Source organism: Apteryx mantelli, chromosome 1 (genome assembly GCF_036417845.1).
Source record: "Apteryx mantelli isolate bAptMan1 chromosome 1, bAptMan1.hap1, whole genome shotgun sequence".
In the NCBI taxonomy this organism is placed as follows: domain Eukaryota; kingdom Metazoa; phylum Chordata; class Aves; order Apterygiformes; family Apterygidae; genus Apteryx; species Apteryx mantelli.
This window is the reverse complement of record NC_089978.1, coordinates 207,841,037-207,861,444: the sequence shown is the minus strand read 5'-3', so window position 1 is coordinate 207,861,444 and position 20,408 is coordinate 207,841,037. Positions and strand designations below refer to the sequence as shown.

General features: G+C 41.1%; 1 long non-coding RNA gene across 1 annotated transcript; it reads right to left on the bottom strand.

The window, feature by feature from the left end:
- Window positions 1-1,955: 1,955 nt before the first annotated feature.
- Window positions 1,956-20,398, bottom strand: LOC106485886 (uncharacterized). Its single transcript, XR_001292804.2, has 2 exons — window positions 19,794-20,398; window positions 1,956-2,257 (listed from the first exon to the last, which is right to left on the bottom strand). It is a non-coding gene; the product is annotated as an uncharacterized lncRNA (long non-coding RNA).
- Window positions 20,399-20,408: the final 10 nt, after the last annotated feature.

The window sequence follows — 20,408 nt, the reverse complement described above, 5'->3', positions numbered from 1 at the left end:
CAACACAACAGGTTGCACAGGATTATGCGATCATTGAAATACATTATCCACCAATATAACTTTGGTGCTCACTAGAGCATGAAGGTTTTTAGCTTCAACCAGCTACTTATCCTTGAACCATTTCATGACAGCACTGGGCCACTTCAGCAATAGTATATATTTACTGAGGGATAGAGCTGCATGTTAACTGCAGATTTTTGGCAGCTATATCCACATCATGGGACTGGTCACTTCCTGCTACACACAGACACTGAAAAAAAAGACAGAAAAGGATTAGTTTCCCACAACTTCTAATCGGGCGTGTCCTTCCAAAAACACTGCAAAGGGGACTCTATTGTGCCAGCCAGCCCAGGAGGAAGGCACTCCCCAAAACACAGGACAGCATACTTGCTCTTGCACCTTCCGAGAGTGGAGCACATGCTCCCATCTGAACACAGCCCTGTTTGTCATACAGTTCGAGCTTCAGTCAACATGAGAAGAGTCATTCCTTGCTAGGGCACGAGGCTACAGCAGTCAATCTAGAGCACACAGAAGACACAGATGAAAAAGCAAATCTCATTCTGAGGGAACTTCTGTTTACTTGAATGCCTTCCCTATAATCTTATTTTACAGGCCACATGTTTTGGGAATGCTGAACAGTCAGGAGACTGGCAGTGACTAAAGAGAGGCAATTCCTTCCAGAGAACTGCTGAAAAGCAGGATACAGCCTTAAACGCTCTCATGGCAGCCTTATGCTTAGCTGTATAAGCACCATCATGATTAATGTTTTGCTCTTAAATAGGTACTGAACTTCACCAAGCAATACATGTAAGTCACTGCTTTTTTCTAAATAATAAAAAAGCAGTATCAGAGTTTAAAATTCATTTCGAAAAAAAATGTTTTTCCTGTTTGAAAAGAGTGAAAAATAGCACCTTGCTTTTTAAAAATATCATCCAAGTTGGTAATGCAGGTGAAACCGGGGGCAGGGGGGGAAACAGGTCTTTACCCCTTTTTGGCCCACTAGCTCCTTTCTTTACAAATAGCTCCATTAACTTGTAGGCAGAACAGCACACAACTCATCAATAGGTGTGGGTGGCAGATTCGGAAACACTAGCCACACTCTCTCTTTTGGAGGGATAGTAGACCCAGATATCCAGTTCTCTTTTTACAGTAATGACTGAGCAGGGATTGAAGTGGGGGGGGGCACACCAGGGAGTCAATCATGGGGTTAGTAGCAACTTGCATTTCCTCTTAACTTTTCTTGCCCTAGAGACAGGAGATACTGGCAAAGCTGCATACAAGTAACTATCAGGCTTACTATGACAATCATCAATTGATTCACATAACTAATAAAACATTGACCTATTTTTACTGATACAACAGCTTTGTTTTCTAGTCAGGAAACCTGATGTGTTAAATACCTCCCCTCCCCCATTTCAGTAAGAGCAGAGTATTTAGTACCTGGGAGGACCAAGCACTTTTTAAGCTGCTGTTATTCCTTTGCATTAGTGTTTTCCATATAGTACTTTGAACAAGAGGGTAGACAGAAAATATAGCAACTCATAATCCTGAAGAACAATGGGCATTTCTGTGAACTGCTTTGCTACACAGGATGTGGGATGGGCCTTCTTGAGCTTGTGTAATCTGTCTGGAAGTCCAAAAACCACACTCAAAACATGCTTTTCCTTCAACAAAGTCACACATACAGTCTGTCTAACATTAGTTTACATATTGTGAACAACAGGCATGGAAAATTTTCATTTGGAAAGGCTTAAAAAAAACCCTGAATATCTCAAATACAATATATAGAACTTTATATATAAGCCTTTGTTTTAATTCCACCAAGGACTATATTTAGGGGTGGATGTGTCACTTCCACTTATTTAAATTGGAGTTAGGAGCTGCATTTCTGGTAGTGCTTTAAATGCTAGTTCACATCCTAGGATCACTTGAGCCCAGAAATGAAAACACAAAGGCACTGGAAACATTTTAATTGAATAAACTGCAAAGGATTTATAAGCAAAAAAATATTCAGATTATCCTATGAACTAGGTTTTTCTAGATGTTCCGATCATAAAATGTCAGGCTTAAATATCTAGGCAGCCCTTTGGAGTTCCTTATTCCACATACTCCACTGAAAATAATTCTTCCTCCTTCTTCCAAGGGTGCACCAGAACATACTCCTTCCCCACAAGCAGGACTGCGCTGCGCAAGGACTGGACCAAGTATAATGGAGACTAGAACATGTGGAAAGGATGATTTCCTCCACAGCTGGCACCTGGCATGGCAGGGTAAAAAAGAGACAGTTATGAAGCTGCATGTTAAAAGGTGCATACAGCAGTAATTCATTGTTTCATATCATTCCACTTTCAGACCAATTAAACAAGGTTTTTGTATTTACTTCAAAAGCATTTCCACTTATCTATAATAAATTGCTTTGATACACTAAAAAAGAGGAACTCACTTGACCACAGAAACATTTTCATCACAAATGTCTGTGCTGTATTTGTAGAGACAGCACAATAAAGGCATTAGAGCTTTTGCATTGGGCCTTGAACTGAGGCCTCAGAGAAATATAACTCCCAGTAAACAGCAGGGTAATGTATCTAGGCATCAGAAAGCATGTCACTGCATTTCAAAAGTGCAATGACTTAATTGGGGTCATCATCAAAAAAAAGAACAAGTATTAGTTATGGTCTTCCTTCTAAGCATTTCATTTATTGGAGTTATCTGCTTGAAAACATGAACCTCTCCCTCCCCCCTTTTCTGTTTGTCTGTCTCTTGCAGTTTTAAAACCTGATTTATCATGAGCAATTACTGAAGTATTTTTAATACAAACTCTCCTTTACAGTGTGTGCTAATGGTAAAAATACAAACCTTAAGTATGACATTAAAAATGCAGTACTATAATGAATTGTTAGGAATGGTTCCACTCTAAGAAAAAAATAGATGTACAAAACCCGGTATGTGCTTTAAAATATTCTCTATCAATTCACCACTGTAGCTTCTTTTATAATATTTTAATTCCCCATGAGACTAGCTAGTGATGTGAAGCTTCATCATCTTTTCCAGTGCTCAGTTTGAATAAATGCTTTTGAATCTACAGTTTCTCCTGCAAGAAGGTTTTCTTTCTGTAGGAAATCGGAAATAACAGAATTTAAGATTGGGCAACTGGAAAAAAGACAACTTTTCTAACATATTAAAACTTATTTTTTCACACTAACATGTTTCAAATGTCTAGAAAACATCAAGAAAGTTTTCCCCCACTTTCATATGTTGAGATTAGTATGGTAAATTCTGTTAGCCAAGTTATGAATTAAGGGATAAATATCCAGCAATATTAGACACTGAGCAGTTCCTACCACACCCTCCTATGTTTTGACAATTACCACACAATTCGAGTCAGAAACTATTGCATTCTATGCATAACTGTTTAACATCTGCCTTCACCTTAGGCAAGTTCTCTTCTGAGTACATATACTACATAAACCCAGCTCCTGTAACTTTGTATGGGAAAGTTGCAAGGAAATTCCAAAACTAACAGGAAGCAATGCTTCTATGATTCAACAAGTTACAGCTTTTCCTCTGGGACAGCACCAAATCAGTGCAAAAAGCACAATATTAACCACATGAAAAAGTGCTTTTTGTCTACATTGAAGATTCCAAGGCCACTTAAACTTTGGGTGACTAAGCCTACCACCCTGCTTAAATTCCACTGTGTGTTCCTTTACTTCATCCTGTACCTCCATTTAAGGTATCTTAAGGGTGAAAAGAAAGTCTTATGTTGCAGAACTGCATTTCACCTCAGAAATCAGCTGTAACAGAAAAAGCAGAGAAAACACCCTTCTGACTTGAATTGCTAGGTTTTCATCCTTTTAGTTGAAAAACAGTTATAAATATAATATGCTTATACTGTAGTTTATCTTTACTAAGTAAAGCAACATATCTCAGTGAAAGCTTACAGCAGTTTTCCCAACTGGACAGAAGACTGCACATTATGACAACCAGACTGGAGCAAGGTACTAGTCACGTCCTAGCCAAAATAACAATACCCAAGGAGTTTGTTAACATCACAAGCAAAAAAAATAAAAATAAAAATCTGATCTGCTCCCTGCAGTTCCGTTCTGTTTTTGTTAGAGAAAACTGAAGCCTGTATTCAAAGACTTCAGACTAAGTTGTAAACATCAGCCTCACTGCTAGCATTACTACTACCTCATGAAATGCTGGAGTTGCCATGGAAAGGAAAGGTGGGGGCAGGGGAGAAGGAAGAACTAAGTCTATGAAAGTAAGACTTGCTCTGTCATTAAGCTCATTGTTTTAATTGCATTGTTTTAATGCATAAAATAAAGTGAAAAGTGTCTGATGGTTAGAAATATACTTGCAGAAAAATCAAGTTCTCATCTGTTTCGTAACATTATGAAGTCAAACAGTAGAAAGTGGAGAAACATCAGAACAGACAGCCCATGCAACTAGATCTCCTTGTTTTATAATAACTTGTAATTACAGGCCACATACTGTTGCCCTAATTTCTTCCTTGTCATGTTACTGGTAAAAACCCTTCCTCATTTGCTGCAAAAGTAATATTGTTAACTTGTGGCAAACTAATAAAACTACAGCTAACAAAAAGCTAAAAGAGCATCTCAGGGTAATAGTTAACAGTACCTTTAATTAGATTTTGCCCCCCATCTCTGCCTTAGGCTTCCTAAGTAAAAGAAAATTCCTTAAAGTTTTTCATTGATCACTAGTTATTAGTTTCTAGATATCTAAGCCCCTGACAAAGGCATTGTGACAAGGTTTGTGTGAAATTCTGCTTACTTACACCTGAAACAGAAGGGGGAGGGGGGGGAAGTGCTTCAGCAACAATATTGGTCTGCAGGGACTCAGGGACTGTGTCTTACGTCATCCAACAGCTCCCCCTTTATTTTGATGATTCATGGATCTGCACTGGGCTCCAGCTCAGAAACAAAGTCCTGGGGTGGAAGAAGGTGATCTACTCATTAAACAGATCAACCTTCTGTTCAGAGCATCCTCTCACACATGATTAGCCCAAGTGAGGTGACTGCACACTGTGGTTTGGTACCAGAACAATAACCCATAGGAGTGGCAAAGCACAGCAGGAGGTGAGAATACACCTTAAGCCACTACAGCCTCTCTCATATCCACAACAGGCCCCAACATACCACCTGGTAATTACAGTTAAGAGAGCTGGCAGTATTCCAGCACTAAGTCAAACTCCTCAGTTACCACCAATTTGGTATCACACCAGTTTTTACTTTGTAGGATAAGAATGATTTGCTAGTTATCATTAGTTTCTCCCAAGTAGCCATGACCATCTCAACATCTCCTTCAGCCACTAGCTCAAGCTAATAATCCCATCAGCTTTCTAGATGTTGCTTTTGTCAGCCCCATGCTTCTAGGTCCAGCGGACTTCTACTTAGGCTTCTTGATGGCAGGTGTCATTGGTTGAGAACCACCAAGTTTTCAGCAACTCCCCACATAAGGTTCCCTTCTGTCACTTCACCTCCTATTTGCTACAGCCGCCCCTCCTCACTTTAGCTCCTTCTCCTACTTGTATTCTCTTGGATTAGACCACCACACTTCTCAGCCCAATACCCTCCTGTCACCAGTTGCCAGTCCCCTCCTTTCGCTGGCTCCCAGTGCTACCTTCATTCCTGGAGTCCTTAATGTTCCTTAGGAGTTCCTTCTTAATGCACTCCTTTCACCCGTGGTACACTTTACTCCATCTTGCTAGCCTACATATGCAAATCTACCACTTTCCTTCATATTCTTGTTGATCATCTGATCAACAGATGCTTTGAATCAGGTGGTTTCTTCCTTTCTGCTCAGATGTTAGGTTAATTAGAAACAATTCTAACAATTAACACATGCTCTTACACCCAGCTTAGAGCAATCCAGTGACCATTATACAAAAAAAGTCCAAACCTTTTCTAGATCTAGTTTACAGTGCATTTCCAGCCTTCAAAAGGTATGTGTGAACATGCTACCTTACACATGACTAAGTTACATTTATCTCAGGTGTGAAGTATGTATAATCTTACCAGCATCAGGAATTGCAAAAGGCTTATTTGGAAACTTAAGCTTCTTAAAGAAACCCCACCCATCACTTGCACTCCTTTTCCCAAAGGAAGGATCCCAGCTTGGACAAGTTTTGGCAGGTTTTCAAATAAGCAACAAGAGCCTTTATTCTATAACATATAAATAAAGAACAAGAGCATGATTCCCCCCCAATTCAACTACCTTAAATTAAAATATATATATATATATATATGCACGCTCTCTCTCATATAGAACTTTAACCATATGATTTAGGGAAACCAGAAATATAGTAAGAACAATAGGTGGTGCCACCAGCCCTGCTTCTATTCAATATCCACAAAGGACCTGCACACAGTAGTAGACCCTACTGTTTAAGGGGGAACATATGTAGACCTAAGCCCCTGTCCTTTATGTGATTCACTGCTTTAGTCATTATTAAACAGTACATAAAGAGTTTTTCCTACCTTTTAATACCAGCAGTAACTACCACTGTCAAACTTCCTAAGGGTTCACATGGTTCTTAGTGTATTACTAATTTCATATTAAATTACTGTAAAGAGAAATATGAAAACTTTCTTGGAAAGAGTTGCAAAGCAAACTAAGTAAATACATATCAAGCCTGTAGAATTACTGCAAAGTAACAGCAAAATATGACAGTTGTCTGCAATTTAAAAATATATCTGAGGACAAATTGAATTGCTTAACTGTTACTAGTCAGGTGACCATGCTGCTATGTCTCTTTTTAACATTAAGTTAGCATGATTCAGACATCAGGGAATTCATTTTCAAAATCCTTACTGTCTGTGCCTAAGTACTGACGCAAGAGTTTAAGTCTTTCTGTAAACAGACAGTCCTTTTTTTCCCCTAGAGTTCAAGATTATTTTGAAATTGGTATTCTCAATCAGTATCCTTTCCTACATAGCTAGTTTTCCAAGGCAGCTAATACCAGCATGAAATTTTTATTTCGACAAAAGGGATCATAATAAGCATTTAAGATCTGTCCATTTCTCCAGAGTCCTAACTTCAAATGAAAAATTAAAACAGACCAAACTGCAAGCACATGTTTATCTGCTAAAAGATATGTGAGGAACACCCCCAAACAAACAGAGCATGAATAAGTGGAAAATACATACTGGAAAACACAGAAGACTGGAAGGAAAGAACATTTATATACATCAGTGACATTTCTTTGTAGCTGCTAGAGGAACATGCTAGGGCAAGCCTAATGTTTCTATCTTTGCTCCACACAGGGGGACACTTTTGCATGCCAAAGCTAGTATTTATCTGCATCTTGCTTGAGTGGTTCCAGGCTTGTTCTGTACACGTTCTACAATGCCAAGAGACTTCATACTTTTAGGTGGGTTGCTGCAGCTTGATTTGTCAGGAGAGGTTGTTTATATTAAGGGTAGGTGCACACTGATTGTAAATGAGATGCACAATCAGACATTTTTCCTCAAATTTAGCACCTGTGTAGAACTGCCAATAAACACATGCAATGATAAAGATGTATTATACAATTTTTGCAATATCTGTAACTAGGACTTTTTAAATTTTTCCCTTAGGAGAAAACCTAGAAGACAGCTATAGATTTCTTTGTGCCTCTATGGCTCAAACTAGCAATTCCAAATTTAAGATTTTTTCCCCTCAGTTGAAGCAGTTTGACATACCTCAAACTAAACACATACTGTTACTGAGTTATCATATTCTTACTTTATAAAACAGCTTTGTACCAAAACCTACACATAAAAGTAATGTGCAATTATGGTTGAGAAGCAACAGCTCACGTGAAGACAACAATGATTACCACCTGAACATATTCATGTTTATGACTAAGACACTAGAGTATTCTGTTTCATTTCTCACATTAGACATGCCTGTGCATAGCATCGAAGTTCCCATGACAGCAACTGGAAAAGTAATTCTAGTTATGAGCATTAATAGCCATGTTTGGGGGCTATCCACATGCAGTTAACAAGCAAGCTGCATTCTAGTTTGAGAGGCTTTATGCCTTTATGTTGTTTAAAAAGGAAGGCAAAGTATTGCGAGTGTGCTATAAGTGCAGTAGACATGCTATCCCTCCAACAGAAAGAGGTCAGGAATGTACTGACATCATTCTTACATACAAACCGATAAAACAGCTCAGAGTTGCTACTTTGCCCCCCCCCACACACACACACACCTTGTTTACAGTACCCTAGGTTTGAGGGGAGGGGAAGACTGAAAACAAGCACTTTTTCTGCTCCCCAAACCTAAAAAATAACTGAGACAATGTTGCTGTAACGTTTAAGTCACACATGCACTCCAAGAAGTCTGAAATACTCCAGGCAAACAGTCACAGAAGCCTCGCTTTTTGCCCAGTTCTTCTGCCCCCCCTCTTTATCTTTATCAAAGAGATCAGGAGACTGTCACAATAAAGTTTACTTTTGATGGAAGAAAAAAAAAAAAAAAAGAGATGAGCCTGTTGCTGGTTATCTTTTTTTTAAGACTATAGCTGTCTGTCAGTATCTCAGAAGTCAGCTAACCAACAACAAGCTACAGGAGCATTCTGACTTGTGAACACAAGAACCAGCATTTCCCTTTCTGGCACCTCTTGCCCTGTAGTGAAAAAAGGGTCAGTGGGTTTAGCAAGAGTTTATCCATCACATTAGAAGAGAGAGAAAACAAACATCCTTAAGTTGGGTATGATGCACTGGAGAAAACCTGAAGTTAATACAAATAGCTAATGTGAGCAAAGGTCAAAAAAAATCCATGTACAGCCAGATGCCGCTGGACAGATTTTGCAAGATGGCATGAATTTAGACTGCACTAAGTTGTGTTCTCCTTCAATTTACAAACACAGCAGTTGATTCTGCTATACAGAAATATTTAAGATTTACCCATCAGAATTTATAGGAATTTAAGTGATACAGAACACTTACAAGACCTAGGAGGCATGCTTACCAGCTTCATCATTCCATCTTCCCTGCAAGGCAAGCACAAGGCAAAAGCTCTAATCACTAAGCCAACAGCTATTTCAGAAAGCTACAAAAAGGAAAGTTGAGCATGAACATCTAGTTCCAATGAGGGATTCAAAGTAAAAGGAATGCCTAATCAGAGATAAGTGTCTCCTTTTTCTGTGCTGTTCATTTCTGGCCAGTCTTCCTTATTCTCCATTCAGTTGGTTTCCATGGCTCCTTTATGTGCTTAACACTGTCCATTTATTGAATAGGAAACTTGCAAGCTGGTTTTGGAGAAGTCTGGTAGGCAGGTGGGAATTTAGGCATAGAATTGCAATTCTCTTACAATCTAGCCTCCAGCCCAGTCACCTTCCTTTGACATTTAGAAATAACACAGGTCATCACATAGGTCTCAGCAAAACTATTTTAAGTTTGGGAAAAGTCCTGAAGTTTTAAGAATAAAAAGCCTAAGTAGGCCTTTATGCTACAAACTAGCCCACTGTGGTATACCATAGCACATCTAGCCACACCGACCTAGAAAGCTGGGGAAGAGACAGTTATGGAATGACATTCTAAACCCACAGAAAAATGGCTCCCACTTACCCTCTCTACCCCCAGAGACTCCAAGGCCTACTCAGGTTTCACAGATGGGCAGGAAACCAAGTAGTCCACATGGCAGATTAAGTGTTAGAAATTTGTCAGACTTCAGAGATGAGCTCCCAGCAGGAAGGAAGTCATAGTGAAATGCAAGACCAATCTGTGTTTCCCTCCGCAAGCTCCATAAAAGAAATGGGGTGGTGGTGGGGAACAACACAGGCTTTCCTGTTACACACCAGCTAGCAATCTGATGCACAACATAGTGCAACTATTTGAAATAGGGATGTTATTCATATGCAGAAGATCACCTCTAAATTGGTCTTTGAGAGTTCTGGAGTTGGCAGAGTACAGTGCTCCTTTTCTCACTGTTTCTACAATCGACTCTGAACAAAGCCTGCAGTCACTTAAAAGCCATATACTGTTCAAGGGCTACAGGTTAAGCCTGCTTATTTTCCAGCCAAGACAGCTGGATTTCAGTCAATTTCTTTCTTATACTCCATCCTGCAGTTAGAAGGCAGAACCTCTAATGATGAAGTCTTCATAAAAAAAGTGAAAGAGCTTAAAAACCCACCAGTGCTGATTGAGAATACTTTTCTAGTAAGTCCTTTCCAGTTACGATCAGGAATAATGCTCTCTCTTTCAACCCACCTATCCTTTCTCCCTCCCTCCAGAGGGCCACAGTTACCTCTGGAAGCCCCTCTAGATCATCCTCCATTTGGCATCTTATAATTATTTGTAAGCACTGTCATTCACATATTTATATTTAGGGATTTGATTGTTTGGTTCATCTGTCACACACTAAAGGATACAAAGCTATTTTAGACAGGCTAAATGGATCTCAGGTATATGCTGTGAAAGCCTGCTCACATGAGCATGTTTTATCCTTACTTCCCCCCCCCCCCAACAGTCAAAAAGGCCACAATTCTCCTTTAATTAGGAAATATTTTCCTTACTAAAGGAGTTTCAAAGACATATCAAGTCAGACATGCTCTTGTTTCATGGGACTGTCAAAAAACACCAACGCTCACATTAGATTAGTGTATGGAAAAAGTAAAGAATTAATGAGTTTAATGAAGAATCTCATCCTTAAATATATGACTAGAGCAAGATTTAACCTTTGAAGAGCTATCAAAGAAGTGCTCCTAAGCAATAAAGAAACAACCTCTCCTTCATTCCAGTGCCAACTGGGCATATCCAAAATTCAGAACCAACCAGAAGTCTCAGAAAGGAGCAGAAAGAGAGAAAGAAGGCCTATTAGACTTACAGAGCTGGGTTTGGTGTCCAAAAGGGTCTTTGGTTCTGTGACATTAATGTACTTGGGAGTGTCAGTGACTGATGAGCCATAGAGTATCAACTCCAAAATACTCACTTTTGCATCATGGGGAAAACAAACAAACAAAAAAACACACAGACTACCTACTTTATTTTAAACTGTGTGACTTCAGCCATCCCCTAATGGCTTTGAATTTTAAATACGGAATGACTTCTGAACAGCTGTGAAGCTGAAGTATCCAAGTCTGCAACATGCTATTTCTAAGATGATACAACAGATGTTTTACACATGTTAATATGTACATCCTATTCTAAACAGGATGTAGAGTTTACTTGTAATGACTGCAATCACCACATAATTGTTGCTCAACACTATTCTAGCAGAAAGAGGCACCCAGAGCCAGACACACTTCCTGTTAAATAGGCTGCTGGGTCTATCAGCAAAATTCAAGCTTTATGTAACAGCTACAGACAGGCACAAGTAGCTTCCAGCGTATAACTTCTGGGTTGGAAAAGCATCTCTAGACAGTTCAGTCTCCCCTTACTTACGATACACTATTTACTACAAAATACATTGGAAGAATGTGAGGATTACAGTCATATGAGAAATCTGAGACATAAGCTTGTAATTCACAGCAGACTAGGTAAGGCAAAGCCATTAAACTGAACAGAAAAGGACCCCAGCCAGCTAACACAAATGTGTTTTGTTTCTTAAAGAGAAAATAGTTCTAGAATACAACAAATGCTGCAGTATCACAGCATTACTGAATTTAAAGAACATGTTAAAACAAACTTAATTTGGACATTCAAACCAACTTAAGCATAAAATAAAGTGCAGCTGCAGGAAAAGAAAGCGTCATACCCCTCAGATTATCTCATCCTGCAGTTAAGAAAGCAAGGTTACAGCAGGTCCAGTGCTAAGTTTTCCTTTAAAAAAGAAAACTAACATTTGGCCTACAAGGCAAAATTTAGATAACTGATACCAAAGACAACAGGCTACCTACTCCAGTTTACTTAAATGAGAACAAGATTATTAACATATCATACTACTGAAACAGAAAACAAGACTAAGTCAGTTAACACCTGCACTTCCAAGACCAAGAATATTTGTAGTGTGCAATCTGAGGGAAACAGTGAAGAGGCTTGCTTGTTCTAAAGAAAGAGAAAGAATCTGCACTGTCAACTCTTAGAAACAGTACAGCCTTCAGAGTACAATCCTAATGACACTGTACTTTGAGACACCCATTCCCTCCCAGTTAGGTCTATGCCAGCAACTATTTTCCCGTTTGAGAAGTCTCTTGATCAAAAGGCCTAAGACATGTAGAACTCAATGCATTTATTTTGCACTGTACAAGTCTTACAGACCTATGATCTTTTTCTTCCTGTTCACAATACTTCTTAGTCCAACTTAGAATATTCCTCCTGATTTCAAAAGACAAAGAAAACCAAGACAAAATGCTTCAGTAATAACCCTTATTTCTGTCTGAACACCATATATTCTCTGAAATGGTCCTTCAATTTTAGGATTCTCTATTACAACAAGAATATGTTGACACCTATATTTAGTATTTATATTTCAGAATGAGCCTGTAGGAGATGGTCTGGGACAAAAGGGAAAAAACGCAAATACTAGAACATTTACAGAACCTACTTGCATGCAGAACTTAGTTGCATTTTATGCAACTTTTCCCAGTATCAATGCAAATTTAAAATTGCTATAGGTATCATACAACTGTATTAACTGAGTTACTGAAACTCAGTAGTGGATTAATAAGCAAGCCCACTATGTTTAAGACTCACCAGAATGAGAGGTACCATTAAATAAAGGTTCTGCCTCTTAACTCTTCTTGTGCTCTGTTAAGAATAGTGAAGCAAGTGATAGGATATCAATTATCCAAATTCCTTTTAAGGTTTAAGCTAGTTTGACAAACTCCAGACCTGTAGCCTTAATTACAGGTAGTTATAGCCAATGACTCAACAGCCCACTGCCACTTTTTTCTAGTTATAGTTATTTCCCCTCTCCAACAGAGGTTAGTTCAGATTTAAGTTTGCTATCTCTATTAAAGAGGAGAGGCTCCAAGTTCAAAAACTGCTGTTAGGAGCCACAGTGTCTGGTCTCAGCTGCATGAAGGATAGCCTTTCCTATGCTCGTGCAAAGATAGGAGACAAAAGCGTTTCTCAGAAACGGTTTAAAAACAGGATCCGACAACTGCCCAGCATGCCTTTATAAGCTTACAAGCTTGCTCCAGCATATGAATTCTGGAACGGTGGAGCACAGCTTTGGAGATTAATTCAAAGTGCGGCACCATGCCGATAAAAGCAATACTTTCATTTTCTGAACAGAGTTGTCTTCTAAATCAGGGTAACTGCTATAACGACATATGAGCAACATGCTCTTATGAAGTGTTCTAATTGGAAGGACCACAGTGCATTTGGCTAGATGTTTTCAGACACAAGAAGTAACCTGGTCTCAATAGCAGAGCAGACATGTAGACCAACAGTAGTACAAACACTTAGGCCCCCAAAGAAGCAGCACAACTAGTGTTTAGTTTAGCACTTACTAGGGAATGAAAGTGGTTAATCATTTAGTCTCTAGCATAGCAATCTCATGGATCAGCCACAGTCTCACTTACAGCCTCTTAAGGTTGCTGCTTAGGCAGCACTAGTAAAGCAGAACAGCTCTGCACCTCCAGCTTGTTTTATACTTCTTAATTTGGGGGAATCGTGAGACAGTGATCTAACCCGATGAGGAACATGGACAGCAAGTTGGAGGAGGGGGGAATTCAGCACCAGACTGGGAGGGGGGAGGAGTCAAAGCCCAAACAAACCTTATTTTCAGACAGCTTTTTAGTTTATATTCTTGCAGGTCCATTCCCTCCAGCTTTGACACTCACACCCCAGAGCTGCCACATAAGGTAGTCTAGGACTTTGTAATAAGATTACTCCTTTTACTTGCTTGGTCTATAGCCATTATACTAGAATTGGATCAAGCAGCTGTTAAAGACAAATTGAACAGAAGTACAAATACTAGTTTCTGTAGATCAGGTACTAAGAATTATGAACTCAAAGCAAAGCTACATTAGTTGCCAATTTACTGAAGTTCAAGAAACTAATGCACTACTATAGCTGGTAGCACTCAGTGTTAGAACACTATCAATTGATGGCAAAATGGTGCACTCAGTTTTCTACACTTTTGGAACTGAGTCCTAATAGGCCACGCTGAATAGACTACAGCGATCTTCAGAAACTAACCCTCTGAAAAAGAGCATGAAGTAGTGCCGCACTCATGCTGCATTCCTACTTTTGAGTAACAGCTACTGCATTACTGCATATCACTAAAGCTGCCAGTGCTTCCTTACTTGACCTCAGGAGTGCAGGAAATCCATTTGCTGAACCTGTAGTTGTTCCCTACACCTTAAAAACACCCATGTATAAATAAAACTAACAAATTCCTCCATACAAGTTAAGAAGTTTCAGCAGGGATAAGGAACCCCTTCTGACAAACATTTAGCTTCTGTACTTGCGTGATTAATTAGTTTTAAATTTACAAGCTCACAAGAAATACAAACACTTGCTTTGCACATGACAGGAGGACCACCTTCAAGTTATAATTCTGGAATGTTGGAGCCTACAGTTCAGCAGCTTCTCAACTCTAACACAGGCTGACTCTCAGCAAGTCTCTGAAGCAGTGTTTTCCCCCATTTTCTTCCTAGAAACCCTCAAGAGCTCAAAGGTAAAGATATACCACTGTTGTACTTGCACTGCTTGCATCTCAACATTGACTGAAGAACTGGTCTTTATTTGCTAGGTATTTTCTTAGTCTTCAAAGAGCTGTTATTTACAGCATTTAGGGCTAGTGGTATATTATAACCATGTCAGGGCAACACCTCACTTGCTAAGAAAGTAATTAAATATACATAGGCAAGTACTGCCCTCCAAAACACTAGATCTTTGTCAAAGGCCCTCTACTTCAAAGAACAAGGCCATGTTACAAGGGAACAAAAGCTACTGCTGCACTTCACTATTGAAATTTTACCAGTCAGCTGGACTTGGTGCAAACTCCCACTCATCCTGGATTAGCTTGCCACACAACAGCTCCTGGTTAGGAGTTAAAACTGTTAAGAATTTCGCCACAAGCCAGCAAGTGCCCTCCTTCTAGAGGGGAAAGTCTTTGCTACATCCCAAAATTAAAAAATAATAATAATAATCCACCACCACTCATTACAACACAAGCCCTGAAGTGGCATGCAAAGGAAGTTCCTGCTCTGTCCTGATGCAGTTCAAGCCTTGAACACCATCTTCCCACATCAAGGTGAATCTTTTGACAGTCACTGGACCTGCTCCACAACATGGAAATAATGCATACTCATTTAACTAGTGATCACTGTGATCCACAGAGATCACAGGTTAAAACAAGATGAGATCAGAATTCATTCAGTTAATTCTTCACTGAACACCCTAGCTACTGGATTCCTGGCCATTTCTGGAACTAGTATGCTTATTCAAAGTTTTACCTGTCCCAAACAAAATAAGCTCATTAAGTCTGAAATCCTGTGAAGACTTAACTGGAATTCCATTCCCTCCCAACTCTAGTCTAGTTAGTTTTACAGACATCCATTTCTGTGAGTGGCAGCTAACAAATATTTCTTGTCATCTACAACTGCAGGTCAATCTAACACTACATTATATGCTCAAAAAAAACCATTCAAGACTTTGAAGAACATGTCTGACTCCTTAAGCAAGGATTGTAGTGATTCTGGCTATAGTGGCCAGCCTTTACAAGCTGCCCCTAAAATTCCCTTAAAATGGTATTTTTACTGTACAAAACCAACAAACAAAAACTCTTAATTCCACTAACAGCTTAAGCCAACACAACTCCACTCTCCCTGCAGCTGCTTCTTCCTATTCCTGATCAAGCAGGAGTGTCTGCGAAGGCAGGCAGCGGACATATCCATAAAAAAACACTAACCTATCCTTTACAATTAGGTTTATGCCAGATCTGCTATCCAATTCCACTTCCCACATGAACACTTGTGCCATCAAAAAAGAGTGGTGCAGAAGCAAGAATGAACAGCTGGGAAGAGGGGCAGGATCATCTTTGAGCACGAGCACCACTTCAACTGTTTCAGCTATGGCATTAATGCATACTCAGATCTACTACACTGTTAGTATCACACTCCTTTCTCCCCTGTATACCCTTGAACTCTTGTCAGTCCTTTTGTAAGGCTAAAGGTAAACAGTACTGTTTAAATAACAGGACTACCAAAGACAGGCCACATATACACACCCAGGCTACCATTGTGAGTTGGAACAAGTCTAACTGTTGGAAAAACATTCTAATAAGGATATTGGAATTGTCTGCATAAGAACTCTAATTCAGCAGAAATTGTTTCTTGCTCTGGTAGGCTACCATAAATGCAAGCTATATGCCTGGTTTTACCAGGTCTGTCTCCTACAGCTCCCTTTCTTCCAACCACCTTCCAGATAAAGGCACAGCTTGCATCACACTGGCTGTTGGGCAAGTTCTCTCCACTGAGGTTTCTGTCACAGAGTAGTATATGCATTTGCTTTTAAACCATCCTCCTACTGCAAAAGGATTCAGAATGCATCACAGGCCAGACTATTTTGAGACGACAACACTGCTGGAGCTACTGCTTCCTTGAAGATAGCCAATACTGCTTCCCTAAAGATAGCTAATAAAGCAGTCTTGAAACCAACAGAACACTATGGCCTTATTACAACTTGCATTTGTTTCTACAACTTCATACAGCCTTTCTACAACTCTATGCTAAAAGCATAGAGACTCATCAGTTCAACTTCTGCTTTAATAAGCTACCACTTATATAGAGACATTAAAACAGTTCATTTTACTTTGCGGTTCCCAACTCAAAATCTAGTGTCCACATGACCTACCCCCCCCCCCCAAAAAAGCTGTTTTAGTAATTAAAGCTCTGTAGCTGCCATACTTAAACTTTATTTCTGAGTATTCCATATGAAACACTAACACAAACATTCAAACCTCTCCCTTGCAATGAAGTAGGCATATTTACAGAATACAAGCATAAGAGCTAATAAAAGTGAAGTGTATTTCCTGATCTTCAGTTCACCTTGATGTTCTTCATTTAACACACTTACAAGGAAATACTATTGCAAGTCTCAAGTAAGTCAGTTCTACATTAAAAGGATCACTGTACATGGAAAGCTTCTCTGGAACCTTTCATTACAGAGGGAGCATTTACCTTGTGTCATATTATGCCTATAGAGGCAGGATCAGCAGAGTCACTGAAGAGTTTGGTCACGCTGATTGTCTCCCCATAATGCTAGCTGAGCTTTGTCTACTGAAAATGGTGTTAAATTCAACACAACCTCCACAACTCAAGAATCCTGCTCTTCAGACTAGCCTGCACAGAACAAAATTAGTTGATGCAATGCTCAGCTGACAGCCATCATGTGACACTCAGAAAGGGTTTTACTTTTAGGAAGCATAATATCATCCAAAAAAATTAGACTTAAATGAGACTCCAAACTTGCAAATGCTTCATAGTTTGCCATGCTTAATTACTGCCTCCTTTTCTTTTTTGGTATTCTTTATATAACCTACAAAGGAAAAATGTAGTACTATTTAGGTGCTTCCAATCCTGTTCCTCTACCCCCTCCCCCACACCGCAACACACATCCCCTGTAGGCTATATCTGCAACTAATATGGACTACTTACAGTAGCTCTCAAGTCCCCAGTCGGCTCTTATATAACTAGACTCCACCTCACCATATTACTTATGTAACACATATTAAGTAGCGTCTATTATACAGGAGGCTGCTATATTAGTCATACACCCAGTAACTTTCATTCCAGTAGTTCTCACAATACATTCAAAAATTCAAGGTTTGTCTCCTATTACACTATTAGTGAAGAAATTCACACCTATCTGTGGGCCTACTGAGAACAGACAAAGTTCTATGAAAGACTTTAAACAGAACAAAGCACTAAGTTTAAAACATCAGCAATTTTAAATTGTTTGTTGGACTCGCTGCAATAGCTAGTTACACCCTACCATACAAGAACAAGGCATGGGAACAGGCACTGAATTGCCTCAGAGACAAAAATAAAAACAACCAGAACAGTAACACAAATCGCATACCTTAAGAAAAAAAAAATGATAGGATTTGCTTGCATTTTTCATTCCCACTTATCAGAATATAGGCAGACTCAAAATACATCTGTCCAACTCCCCACCCACCCAGACTTGAGTGACAAGTTCATTTTCCTATGAACCTCAGAAAAGGTAATACAAGGGACATCTTCAGAATATTTGCATACCAAAGTTATTTTTCATTAAGTACATACTTGAATCCCTGCGTTAAAGAGACAGGCCATCTGCAGCCTTTGTACTATGTGCCACACTACCCTACGAAAAAGCTGCTCAACTCCTAACATGGGAGGCAACAACACACACGTAAAAGAATACTGATTCAGTTTTTCATACAGAAATTCCACTCACATAGAATAATGCCATTAATAGCTTTCAGCTTTTTCCTTAGTTTATCCCTCCCCCCCCGTGTACCCCCAGCAAAGTAACATTTAAAATACAACAAGGTCCCACTCAGAAGAACAACTCTGCATACAGTCTGTACATTTTCCTCAGCTGTTTTAATGAGATCATTTAAACATCATTTAAACTGAACTTTCAGTAAAGTTAGCCCGAGGAAGCCGACTTCCATATAAGTAAGTGCTCTTTTACATGAGAGGCGGGAAGCCGAGAGAGAAAACTGAAGTGGAGTTTGCGTTAGTAAAAGCGGCAGCCGCCAAGGCCGCGCGCGGGAGCCGCGCAATGCTGCCTCCGCGCTCGGGCAGAGCGGGCAGGCGCCCAGAGGAAACTTTCCCTTGCCGTGGGTAAAGCCTTACGCAGGGAGGGGGCGGAATGGAAAGCTTCCCCCAAGAGCAGCTACACCCTGGAGATGGGTGGAGAGAGGAGAGAAGCGAGAACCTTCCTCAGCGGCAGCTACACCCTCGTGCATAAGGTTAATGGGGGAAGGGAAGAAGGAATCAACGCGGCAACGACCGTATTGTGCAGGGAGGGGGAGGGGAAGGGAAGCACGGACTCTCCCGGGCGGCAGCAGCCGCCGCCGCCGCCGCCTCAGCCAGCTTGGTCTGCAGCCAAACCCCGCAAGAATGCAACGCGGTCACATGACCTCCGGCGGACGTGCAACTCCCTTCCCTCTCCAGGGAGACCCTGCGCCATCTTGTACTGACGCAGTTACAAATGCGGACGCAGGTTACTCCTCTCTCGCTCTTTCCCCGCTCCTCTCCTCACAGCCCCAGCATTATTTGAAAAGGGGAAGCCACGGCCTCTTCCTGCTTTCCTTTTCACGAGGTCTTCAGGGATGCCCTGCCCGTGAAGTCCTCCCTCGCGCTGGGATCATGGCGCCCGTTTTCTCCCTTTGCACCAGCCTCCCCCTACAGCTCCCCAACCCTGCCCAGCCGCGGCTGCCCCTGCTGCAGGATGATGTCAGCACCAGCCAATCAGAGCACGCCGGAGCAGCCCAGCCAGCCCGGCTATTGGCTTCCGCAGAGCTCCCTCCCCGCTCCTGACTCAGTCCCCGCCGCGGTTCGCTGCGGAAACGCGGCCAAGGCAGAAGTGGGGGGAGGGGAATAGGAGGGGAAGAAAAAAAAAAAAACCTACACAAAAAAACCGACAACCAAACCCACCAAGACGCCAGCCGCCATTTCGCGCAACAACAGGCAGAACCCGAGCGAGCAGCCCCAGCCAAGCGCCCTAAGGAGAGAGAGAAAGAGAGAAACAGAGACACACGCACAGAAGAGTTAGACAGGAAAAAATACCCATAGACTCCGCCATGATCACAAGACGTTTAATCACCCCCCTCCTCCCTCAGACTCAATGCCCCATTACAGCCGCCTCCTCTGCGTCCAACCAGCTAGCAGATCCCTTCACCTCGGCTCCCTCCTGCCGCAGCAGTAGCTGTTTAGAGCCCCAAACTCTCTCTGCCCAAGGTGTGGGGGGAGGCTAGTCTATGGCGCTGCTGCTAACTGCTTCTCCAGTCACCCGATTGTGGCGGCTCCATCGAGGCAGGGTAGGAGCTGCCAGCCCAGCTTTTATCTGGTGCCCCGAGTTTGCGCACTGAAGGAGGCTCGCTCAGCCCCTGGTGGGCGTCGAATGAAACCCCAGCCGCCGCCTCCCCTCCCTCAATCAGCCGTATGGCTGGAGGGGCTGAAGCCGGGCAGGGAATGCAGGGCGGCGTGCGGGCAGAACAGGAGCAGGGAGGGGATATGGGGAAAGGCACGGCAGCTCGGGATAAACAGAAGCGGCTGCGTCGGTCCCGAAAGGCGGAATGAGCCTCTTGCTTTGCCAGCTCTCAGTGGTCCAGATAAAAGCAGTCCATACCTGCTCTCCCTGTAAGTGCCATTCCCTAAAGGAGGAACTAGACTCATTCACTGCTCCTCTCGTTCCCTGGAGAAAAGAAACGCCTTCAGCTAGCGTTGTTTCACGCTATCACTCGCTTTAAAGGGGAAAAAAAAAGAAAAAACTCTTTCCTTTTTTCCCACTTGC